Here is an 11,698-nt window from a genome sequence, read left to right as displayed (position 1 = left end):
TTTAAGTAGAATGAAAGGGGACAAAATCATCCAAGCAAAAGAAAACTGTTTATTAGCAAGGATTCAGCAGAGCCAGACGTGTCTCCCTCCCCGAGAGCCAGCACACACACACCCTCCGAGAAAATGGCAATCTTTCTGTGCCCTTTATACCCGTCTGGGGCAGTCCCTGTCCCCTTCCCCATTGATGGGTACTCAGGAGCTTCCATTCTCTACTGACCACCGACTTTTCTGTCCCCTCCCCTCTTGTCCTTTTCCTTTTGGTCAGATCTTCAACCCTGTCCCTGTCACTGCAACACTCAACAAACCAACCTGAACAAATCCAAACCACAAACAACACATAGAACCAAGAAATTCCATTCTTCTGCTTCATAACCTTTCGGCTTCAGTGAAATATCACCTCATCTCTCCCACCTCCTCTGGTCCTGTGCTCTTCTTACTGATGTGTAATTTTTAGAGCAAAAAAGAGATTTGCAGTTGTGTGGGCCTTGGTTTCCCTGTCTCAGAGTAAAGGACATCCCAAAATTGTTTCCCATGGAGTCTCCTGTAAATCCATGAGTTTTACTTACTCCATGAGTGCTCAGTCAGTGCCCCAGAGCTCTGTGACCACCTGGGCACAGGGCTGTGCTTAAGGGAAGTGCTGCCTGGCATTGTGGAGAAAGAAAGCTGGAGAAATACATGCCAAAAGAGCAGCTTGGCTTGAGGCTGCTCTGTGTGGCCCAGCAGCTGTGGATCAGCTCATAGCAGAGGTGGGTGAGCCACTGTTTTCCCAGTGTGGGCTGGGCAGACGTGCTCCCCCAGAGTCTGTACTTCCCTGGGGATCAGTGGAAGATTCTCCTGCATGAACCTTCCTCCCAGCAGCTGAAGCTCTCCCTGCTCTCTTTTCCCTCTCCAGCTGCCGTCAGCTGCCCCGAAACAGAGCTGGTTTGGGGTTTCCCCACCAGAGCTGGTCTTTCAGAACTTCGTTGCTCGGGAGGTCTCTGAAATGGTGCTGTGTCTCATTAATAAGGGCAAGGTAAGTGCTGGCACCCGGGGCTTTAACACTGTGCTGGAAGAGGAGAGTGCTGTCATTCCCCCAGTGTACAGCAAAGCAAGTTATCTGCTGCAGCACATGCAGAAGAAAATGTCTCAGCACCTTGTTCTGCAAGATGCTGGGAATCTTCCTGTGCTGGGAATTGTCCCCTGATTTTGGCCATGCCTTGATGGTGTTTATCCCAAAGGAGTTTCCCTCTCTTGCAAGCCCTTGACTGATAGGAATGCTGAGGGCTGTACAGTTCTTACCTGCTCTCAAGCTTTGCCTTGAGTCTATTGCACAGCCGGTGTCTCCTTGGTTAATCTTGGCTCCTGGTAGGAATCTCTGCCTCTCTCAGCCAGTTTGGCTCCCTTTGTGCAGCTCACAGTCAAAGCTCAGGGGCTGAGTCCTTTCCACTTGATGCTGGAATCACATCTCATGAATGGCATTGGCAGTGCAGGAGCTGTGTTCTGAAAGAGCCCTGCAATCAGCCTGAGGGAGCAGAAGCAGTGAGAGGCCTTTAGGTGCCACTTCAGACTCCTGCTCAGCTTCATCCAGCTCTGCTCAGCTTTTCCAAAAGCAACAGGGTGCTCTGCTTTCCCTTTGGAGAACCACAGCACATCCAAAGCCATGTGCTCCTGGAGGTTCCCACCTTCACTTGAAGAAATTTGGATTGTTTTGCAGTTTCCCAAGAGAGCTGAGAGGGGAAAAAGTTGAAAAATGTCAGCAGTTGTGTTCCAGTGTAAAGAGGAAAACTTGAGACCATTTGAATTTCAGTCAGGGAAACATTTTCTCAAGTGAGGCTTGTGCCAAGAGTGGGCTGGTGGGAGGAGACAGGAGGGAGTCCAAACCATCTGGTTTAGACTTTTGGAGAGCATTTTGGTGCTCAGGGGTGGATGCTGTCAGTGTGCTAGAAAATGCATGTTTGCTGTGTCTGTGAATGGCCGAGGGCAGAACCTGGCCTGCTGGCTGCAGGCAGGAATGCCCATCCGCCCAGCTTCCCTGCACAGGCAGCAAGAAGGCCTGGAGAGCCAAGACTGGCTTTTGATCCTGGAAGCACACTGTCAGTCAGTACTGGTCATGTTTCTCCAGGCAGAAAATGCCTTTGAAGCCCACAGTCAATAGGCACAGCCTGTCTGTGTTTCTGTCACTTTTGGCAAGCTGATTGCTTTCATGGTTTTATGATTCTTCTTTGCTGCTTTACTGCCCATTGAAATTCTCTTTGCCCTCTCCTAGTTTTGGGGATTGTCTTGCTGTGTTCCTTCCTTCTTTTGCTTTTCCGGTTTGCTTTTATTCCCAGTAAGGCCACAGGTTTTGTTCTCCTCTCTTGCTGCTCTGCTTGCCTGACTCTTATCCCCACAAGGTCCCTGCCCAAACCTGATCTGCTAGAAGGGAATTTCTTTCTTCCCCCAGGATAATGTGCTGGTTTGCTTTCAGGTAGCCCTTTCCCCCTCTGGAACATGACAACTGCATGGCTGTGTGCAGGGAGTAGCCAGAAGGTTTTTTGGCTTGTTGAATATGCAGATGACTTGGTTCAGGTGCTCTGTCTCCATCCTGCTGGTGCTGACCTGCTGGGCCCTTCCTTGCCAGCAGGCACTGCCCTACTGTCCCTGGCCAAAATGCTGGAGGCAGCCAGAAGGGATTCCAGTTCAGCCTTGTGAATGATGTGGCTGTGCCTGCAGAGCTGAAAGTGCTTTGGAGAATGGGCCAAGGAGGGATGTCAGCACGTCAGGGACAGGTCTCCTCTGGTGCTGTTTGCACAAGTGTCAGAATGATCATTTGGTGTGTTTGCTGCAGATTCCTCGTCTGGTGCAGGTGTGCATGGAGAGCTGCCCTTATTTCCAGCTGGCATGCCCCAGGGATGTGTACCATGTGGTGCCAGCAGGCGCCTCTGCCCCTGTGCGCATCCGCTTCAGTCCCGCCGAGAACAAGGTGAGACTGGAGGAGCCAAAGCACAGAGTGATCTGCACAGCCATTGTTTTCCCTGCACTCTGGCTCCAGCCCATTGCATGCTGTGAGCTTGGCTCCAGGCCGTGGGCAGGCAGCCTGCAGGCAGTCCCACCTTGGCACAGGCTGGCAGGCACTGCAGCCAGGCCTGCCAGGCTCTGCTTCCCCTCCCTGCCCATCCCTGAGCATTGCCAAGGGAAGATGCACAGGGAAGAGGATGGAAATGACAGAGGGCTGTTGATAGATGTTGGGCCATCTCTAGCAGTGGAAGGGGTTTCATTAGGATGGAAAACACCAGAGGAAGAAAGAGGTCAGAGAGCTTTCCTCCTCCCTGACTGGCAACAGCTTCCCTGCCTGCCCCTGGGCTGGAGCAAAGACGGTGCTTTTTCAGCCCCTCTGCTCTCCAGCCTTGCAGCTGTGCTGTCCCAGAGCAGAAGTGAGCATGGTGCAGCTGCAGGGCCAGGGCAGAGGATGTGCTGTGCCCGTGAGGCCGGCCTGGCACAGGCACGCTGGGCTCTGGGTGCCCTTGGTCAGCAGGAGGTTGCTGAGCTGCAGGGGACTGGGACAGCTGCCTGAAGGAGCTGGTGCAGGGCAGGTACAAGCTGCAGGCAGAGCTGTGAGCCCAGAGCCCGTGGCAGTGACACTGCTGGGGCTGTGTCTTCATGCCTGTCACTGTGCTTGCTCTGTCAGCTGGCACCCATCCCGTGCCAAAGGTGCTTTTGTGTGCAGGTTTGAAGAGCAGTGCTGAGGCCCTGGCAAGTCTGATCTCAGTGCTGGGATCTGGAGGGTTCATGTTCTGATCTGGAGGCCTGTTCATACGCAAGGGTTTAGGACATGGCATGGAAGGGAGGAAGCCTTGCAGGGAAACAAAGAGAGGCCCTTTCCAAAGCATCCTGCTGCCTCTTGGCATTGTTCTTCTCCTGACTTGGTTGGAGAGGCAAAGTTTGAGGGGAATTCTGAGCCAGCTGATTTTACTGGACCAGGCCCGAAGTGCAGGATCTTTTTGGGTGCAGCTGTTTTCTCATCTTCTTATGCTGCTTAGAGTCAGTTGAACACTTTGTCCTGTTCTCAGACAGTGAGAATATAGAAACCTAAAGAGGAATGTCCTGTGTTCCCTAGCTCCATGCTCCTTTAGAAGGGACTTAAGAATTCTATAACATCATTAAAATTTAGAGTCAATATTATGGTGGCCTAGGGTATGGGTATGACCCAAGTGACACAAGAGCTGAATTCCACAGAGATAGGTTTTGCAAAGTGCATGGTTGCCTTTAAAATGTGACATATTAGTAGAACTGAGTGTTCATTTTAGGGTGCAATAGGTAAATTGATGCCCTTGGAGGGTTATAGAAATGGTTTTTCTTCTGCCATGGGGATGGCACTAAATGCCTTGTGCTGAGCCAGTTTCTTTTCCTGCAGGATTATTGCCACGAGCTTGTCTGCATGACTACCAGGGAAAGGATAGTTGTGCCAATTCGGGCCATTGGTGCCCGAGGTGTCCTGGACTTCCCTTCCCAGCTGGACATCTCCAAGGGTGCAGCCCAGTGCAGCAGCCAGCAGGCTCTGCTGGTGCCCAGTGTGGGTACCCGGGCAGCTCGGTACCAGCTGAGCAGCCAGAGGTGAGGCAGCTCATCTGTCCTTGTGCAAAACACCTTTGGGGGATGAGAGCAGAGTTGGGAAAGAGCAGCAAAAGGAACCAGAGCACAACAGCTGCTGCCCTGAAACCTGGCTGTAAGGGAGCAGAATGGATGGCATCTGCTCTTGCTTTCAGTGGCCTTTGAGCTTTCTCTGTCCCAGATTTCCAGGAGGCTGCTGGAACATGTTGGGAGCTGGCTTGCACCCTCCTGAGCACAAGCAGCTTCTGAGAAGCTTCCTCAGCACTGTCAGCCAAATAGAGCCATTCTCTGGGAGAAATTCCTGAAGGCTGTCCGTGACAGGTTGTGCATGCAGATAGCTCTGAAACCCTCTCTGTGCTCTCACAAAGCATTCTGTGATGGGATTGCTGGCAGTGGGACCCTTGAGGCTCATGGCAGAGAGCTGGATGCAGAGTATGGGGGAACTGATGTCATTTTCCCCAGAGGATCTGGTGAGGGCTGGATCTCCTCAGCAGTGGCTGCATGGCTGTTTCTGATGCTGTCTGTCCTGGCTGTCTTCTGCTGCCTGTGCTTGGTTTGCTCCCTGCTTGCCCAAGGCGGCTGCAGAGAGCTGCAGTGCAGAAGGAATCTCCTGGCCAGGTGTCCCCCCAGCCCTGCTTCCTCTGTCTGTGTTGCAGTCCTTTCTGCGTGGTGCCGGCCACAGGAGCTCTGGGCGCTGGTGACACCGTGCAGGGAACAGTGGGATGTCACCCGCGGGCCAGCGGTGACCCCTGCGGCTCCCTGGCAGTGTGCTGCAGCACAGGTGAGTGCTGGGCCCTGCAGGGCACAGGACAGTTCTGCATCATGGCTCCCTACTGTCCCATGCCCTGCATTCCCTCCAGAGGTACCTCCCTGCTCAGCTCTAGCCCAAAGCAAACTGAGAACTTCTTGGTGTTTAGGGCCTTGAGAAAGTGGATCCCCTCTCACAGGCAAAGAGTTTGGACTCCTGTTTTGCTGGGAGTTGGTGAGGGGAGGAAGGAGGATCCCTGATTCTCCACTACCATGTGGCTGTGCCTGGCTGAAGTTTTTTTTTGATTCCTGGGCAGTGCTGTAGGGGAGGTCTCCATCAGCCCATCTCCAATGCAATGGATTTCTTGTACACCTCTGTCCCATCTGCTGCTTCTCCACTGGCTTGCCACAGAGGCTTTTTCTATGTGGCCCTTACACAGAGATGTAGTTTCTGCCTAACAACATTATCAGACCCTCAAGTTCCTTTTTTGTGACAAATCCAAACAAAATTTTCCCTGTCCCCAGTTCCCAGGCCGTTCATGCTGTTTCAAACCTCTCACATCTATCTCCAATTTAATTTCTAGACTGAGGAATCCCATTCAGTCTTCATATGGAAGCTGTTCTGGGCTTACTAATCTTTCCTTTGTCCCTTTTTAATTTGATTTGCAATGCTCCAGCTAGGTTTTTCAGATCAGAATCTGGATCACCTCCCAGTGAGCCCGAGGAATGGGTTAGAAATTAGAAGTCAGCCCCAAGGGATATCTCTTGAGGGAAGAGAAGGGTGCATATGTTCTCCTACAACATCAGGAGCTGCTTGCATCCAGCTCAGAGTCAGGGACTAGCGCTGAGGCAGCCTGGAAAATGCAGTGTAACAGAGGGAATGATTGTACTGCAATGGACATCTCTCCCCAGGCCGTGAGAGCAGGCTGCCCCTGCAGCTCAGAGGGGAAGGCCAAGGACCCGTGGTTGAACTCAGCTCTCAGACTCTAGACCTTGGGGACATTTTTGTCAACACCCCCCATGTCTATGAGGTGAGCAGCAGGGCTTGGGATGGATCCTGATGGCTCCTGAGGCAGCAGCAAGCCTGGTGGGGCTGTGGAATTGCTGCCAGCCTGGGCAGTTGTGAGCAGGGAATATTGGATGTCCTGATCAAATCTGGGGGGTCAGAAAGGTGTGTCTGTTGTTCCTGAAGCCCCAGTCCCTGCTTTTTGGGCACAACAGCCCCTTGGCACATGAAACCAGCACTGGCTCCAAAAGCTGCATGTTCAGAGGCTTTTGTGGCAGTGCCAGACACAAGGCACCTTTGGGCTGGGCTCTGCAGAAGCAGCTGCAACAAACTGGCTGCCTTTGAGCATCAGCCCACTGCAAACAGCCTCCAGCCAAGTGTCTCCTGCTTATTGCTGCAAGTGACAGGAAAGCCTTGGGATTCTCTCCCTTGCTGACCAGTCCCTCACCACACTTCAGCCTTGGTGCATCTCTGGCTCTAGAAAGAGAAAAATGTTCCTGGGAATAAAGCAAAGGATTTTCCTACCTATTTGCCTCCCCCACAATAGTGTCAAGTTTACAAAAACATCATGAGAGAGCAAGTGAAGAGGTAGAAAATGAGGCCCTGCATCATGGCAGACAATTTCAACAGCTTGGCTGGGGAAGAGAAAGACTCCCTGAGTTTTCTTACCAAAATATGGTGCTGTCTATACATTTTGATGCTGATGCCTCATTCCCAGTCTATTATTGTCATGGTATGGGAAAAGGTGAATGAGCAGATGGTGCTGTTGGAGCTGTGCTAAGTGGGGCAGCAGCAGCTCTGGGGTGATTGACCAAGCAGCTGCAACCAACCCACGTTGCTCTCAGGGCCAGGTCTCAGTGAGCTTGGTGATGCTGAGCAGAGGTGCACTGCTCTGTGTGCATGGGCTCACTGCAGTTCTGTGGAGTTCTCTCTGCTCTGCATGAAAACCTAAAGGCAGAACTTGTCCTGTTGTATCTTTTGCCTTCTGCCATTCAGAAGCACAAAGCATCTTCTGCCTTTTCTGGGTGTTCATGGCATCATGAGACAATTACTCACAAGAAGGGAAGGTTCCACATGTATTTCCACTTGTCTTTCTTGCTGCTGCAGGTGAAAGTGATGAACCAAGGAGCTCTGGCTGCTCCCTTCAGCTGTATCCCTTCAGTCACCAGCATGGGCTCCTGCTTCAAGTTTGCACCCTTGGAGGGCATCATTGCAGCAGGTGGGAGCCAGAGTGTGCAGATCTCCTTCAGTGCCACCGTGTTGGGGAGCTTTGAGGAAGAGTTCCAGTTCCAAGTGGGTGGATCTCCTACGCCTGCCATCCTGACCATCAAGTAAGGACCCTGGGAGCTGGGTGGGCACATCTGTAGCTGTGTCTGGGACATCCCCCACCTACCTCATGTTGGGCTGGAGCAGAGAAAAAAGGTGTTTCCTGGGGTCTGAATCTCTGCTGTGATGCAGGCATTGCTTTAGTGTGAGGATGGCTCCTGCCCTGGGTGGTAGCTGGGAGCTGGAATGACTCCTCCCTGCAGGGATCTCCCTGTGCCTTGGGCCATGGCAGGCAGTGGGATGGATCAGCTTTGGGCAGCAGCTGCTCTGGGATGTCCCACCTGAGCAGCCAGCAAGGCCCCAGGGCTCTGGAGATGGTCCAGCCTGGGTGATTGTGCAGCAGCAGCAGTGTTTGTAAAAACTTGTGTTAACAATCCATGGCAGATGGGCAGCAGCAGGCTCAGCTCACCTCTGCCAGCCCTGCTGTGGGGGACAAGCTGTGCTCCCAGCTGCTGTGCACAGAGTGCTCTGGTGCCTCCTTGGCACAGGCAGGAAAGGGCTGATGTGGGAGTCAGGGAAGTGTGCAGCAGGAAGTGTCCCAAGGACTTGGGCATCCTCGCGTGGGCTGGTGCCATAGCAAGGGATAATCCTGGCGCAGCCAAAGGGAGAAGGGCTGATCCCAGGGGAGGCAGAGCTCAGTGCTCAGGAGCAGAGCAGCGTGAGGCCTTGTCCCTGCCAGCCTGAGCCATGTGCTGCTAGGATAATGTAGTGGGAGCAAGAGAGCTGATGCTGGCTGCTCTGCAGCTTTGGAGCTGGGCTGCTGCTGTGGGCAGGGGCTGGCTGAAGGCAGTAAAGAAATGAAAGCAATCTGCACTGGATTATACCAATGAGATAAGGGAGTTGGATAAAAAAGAACAAGGAAGTTATTACTTAGCAAGAGAAAAGTGGTGAGTAGGTGTGCCCATAGTGGAGAAACAATGATGCTGGCTTTGTTTTTGGAGGAAAAGTGCTGCTTTTGTATTTTGGAAATCAAGAGGGAACCTTTCACCATCAAATCATTGGTTCTCCTCTGTCCCTGCCCCAAAGTGGCCATGGGGTGTTTCTGCATAAGCAGCTTTCTCCTTGGGCAAGGGCAGGTGTCTCTTGTTGAGATGTGCAGAGCAGAGCCAGGGGCAGTGCTGTGAACACAAGAGAAGGCCCAGGTCACTGCTCCTTGGTTTGGAACCAAAAGGCAGAGTGGGCGTTGATTGGCATCCAGCATGAAATCAACTTGTGAGTGTTGTGCAGCTTCAAGTGCTGATTTCAGTGGATGTTGGTGACTTCTGGAGTCTGTCTGCTGAGTTCAAGGAGAGCTGAGGTGCTGTGCTGGATTCAGGACAGCCTGGTTTGGTTGTTGAAGCTGTTGCTCTTGGCTGTGCCAGCTGGTGCACTGCTGACAAGGTGGTCCTTTCCTCTGGGATTCATCCATCCCCTGGCTAGAACTGTTGCTGCTCTTTGCAGAGGATGTTTGGGAATGCCCTGGATTCCTGTCTCAGAACTCTATTTGTAATGATTGTGTGGGTCAAACTCTCCTGAGAAAGCTCCTCCATGGGAACAGTGGTTCCAGCTAAGAAGGAGCAAAGCAGGGAGCCTGTGGCTGCAAGGGCTGCTTACAGAAATTTGTGGGGACACCTTTATGTCCATCCCATTGCAGATGGGGAAAGTGAGGCACAGAACCATGTCTGGGTGTGTGTTGAGGGTCCTTCATGGGAGCACCAGCAACCTGGGGCCTTCTCCTGCCTGCCCTGTGCCCAAAGCCCATCCGTGGCTGTTGGCTGCTGGCCACTTGGCTTTAGCTGCCTCCTGTGCACAGGGCCCTGTGCTGAGCACATGGTGCTGTGTTGGTTGGAAACCCAGGGTGCCCTGAGCCCAGGGTTTGTGCCCCCAAGGCACGACAGCCAGACCTTTGCAATTCCTTTAACCGAGCCATTTCCTCCTCTGTCCTCGCCCTGCAGAGGCAGCGTCATTGCTCCGAGTTTGCACTTCGACCTCCCTGAGCTTGACTTCGGGGACATCTCCTTTGGTGAGTGTTCCCTGGGCTGGGACACAGCGTCAGGGATCTGTGCCTTCCCACAGAAAAGCATCCCTCACTCCTGGTCTGCCCCAGCAGCCTCTCCAGGCTGTGAACTGCAGGGCTGCTGCTGCTGCCTCGGGTGGCATTTTGCCCTTGTGAGATGCAATAGAAGCAAGGAACAGAAAGTCAGTATTTTCTGGTGTGTCTGTGCTGCTTTAAAAGACAGATGTCTGCCAAGGAAGGTGGGAATCTTCCTGCAAAGGAAAGATGAGCCCCTCCCTCTAAATTATTAAACCCTGGAAATGACAGGGCTGCCAGGCAAAACGATGGGAAAAGGAATAACATTCACTGCCAAGCCCAAACCCAGAACAATGAAGTTGATGAGCTTTTGAAGGAAACTCATTGCCTTTGCTGAGCTGCTTCTTCCCCAGCCTGCATCAGCATGGGGGCACTTGTCAAGTTGCCTTTTGAGGAAATGAAACAAGAAAGGCAACAGATGGAAATATGGTTCTGTACCAGGAGATTGATCCTGCTGAATCTGATTTCATTCCTAAGGTCTCTTCAGCTGAAGGCAGCTGTTTTATCTTTGCTTCTTTGTAACTTTTGCCTGTTGTGTGCATGTGCTGAGCTCAGTCTCATTTGAGGTTTTGACATCTGGGTTTGTCCTTTTGTGCCTCTCTTGCCTCCCTGCTGGAGTCACTGCTGGAGCTGGCAGTGGTCACTTGGATGGGCACAGAGCAGCTCTGGGCTGCAGCTGCAGTTGTTTTTTCTGCCCATGTGTGTTCCAGTGAGTCTTGGTGAGCAGGCCTGGGGAGAAGTCTCCTGCCCACAGAGCTGGCCAGCCCAGCCAGATGTGCACTGCAGAGCAGGTTGTGGCTGCTCTGCGGGCTCTGCAGGACATGCCCACCATCAGTGGCTGTATCTGTGGCTTTGCAGGATGGAAAGCAAATCCCAGAGCTAAAGTGGGCTCAACCCTTGAGGGCAGCAATCCCAGTGAGCAGCATGGGTGTGATGTCCCCGTTTGTTGGGTGAGGTGGGACCTGGTTCCTCATTGCTAATCTCAAAGCAAGGCTCGGGTGTGCCCCCAGTTGAGTGGGCTCTGAGCTGTCACGTGCTCAGTCTGTTTGGCCCAAACCAAAAGATGCCTTAAGGATCCTGCAGAGAGAAGCTGCTTTAGGGTGCTTTGCCTCACGTTCTAGTTCCTGATTCCATCCTCACTTTCTTTTGCTGTAGCTTCTTCTCAATGACGACTCACTGTTTATATATCTCTGAAAACAGTGGGAATGTTGGCAGGCTTCCCAGGGAATTTTTCAGCTTGAATTCTCAGAGTAAATGCTGGGTCTGGGTGCACAGTCATCACTGAGAGATAAGTGGTGCTGGTTTGGGGCAGGTGGGGGAGCTCCTCCCCATGCCAAAGAGAGAAGCTCTCAGTGTTGAGCTGGGCTAGGAGTGGGCTTTTTCAGGGCTGCAGTCTGGAATCTGTGTCAGAGGGAACTAAGTGACAATTAATTCCTTATGCAGCTTCTCGGGGAGCTGTAGTTCAGATAATAAAGAGCTGAACTCCAATCCCACTTTCATCCTGGCAGGATATTCACCCCAGGATCATGCCATACCGGGTGCCTGACTGGATATTTGTGTCCTTTGCCAGGCTTTCCCTACACCCAGCGCTGTCGCCTGACCAACAGCTCCCCGGTGCCCCTGACGTTCCAGCTCCGCATGTCGGACGATGGCACGCAGCCGGCTGTGGACAGCGTGGATCAGATCCGCAGGGACAGCGACCCAGCCTGGAGGAAGGGAATCCATTTCTATGTGGAGCCCAGGGAGTTCACCATCAATCCCAGCCAAGGGACCATCCTTCCCCAGGGACACCAGGACATCGAGGTACGGCAAGAGTCCAGCCACAGACGCTGTAGCAGCAGGGCTGAAGCTGCACTGGAGTGTGGGAGGGCTTCAGCTCTGGTGCCAGCTTTGAGCATGCTGGGAGTGAGAGATCTGCACTGCTGGGAGGCCTCTGCTAGCTGCCTTACTCGGGATGTTCCTCCAGGAGCACTGTTTGG

Source organism: Fringilla coelebs, assembly GCF_963513975.1.
Source record: "Fringilla coelebs genome assembly, contig: SCAFFOLD_32, whole genome shotgun sequence".
Classification (NCBI taxonomy): Eukaryota; Metazoa; Chordata; class Aves; order Passeriformes; family Fringillidae; genus Fringilla; species Fringilla coelebs.
The sequence above is the reverse complement of the archived record's forward strand: the minus strand, read 5'-3'. Positions refer to the sequence as shown.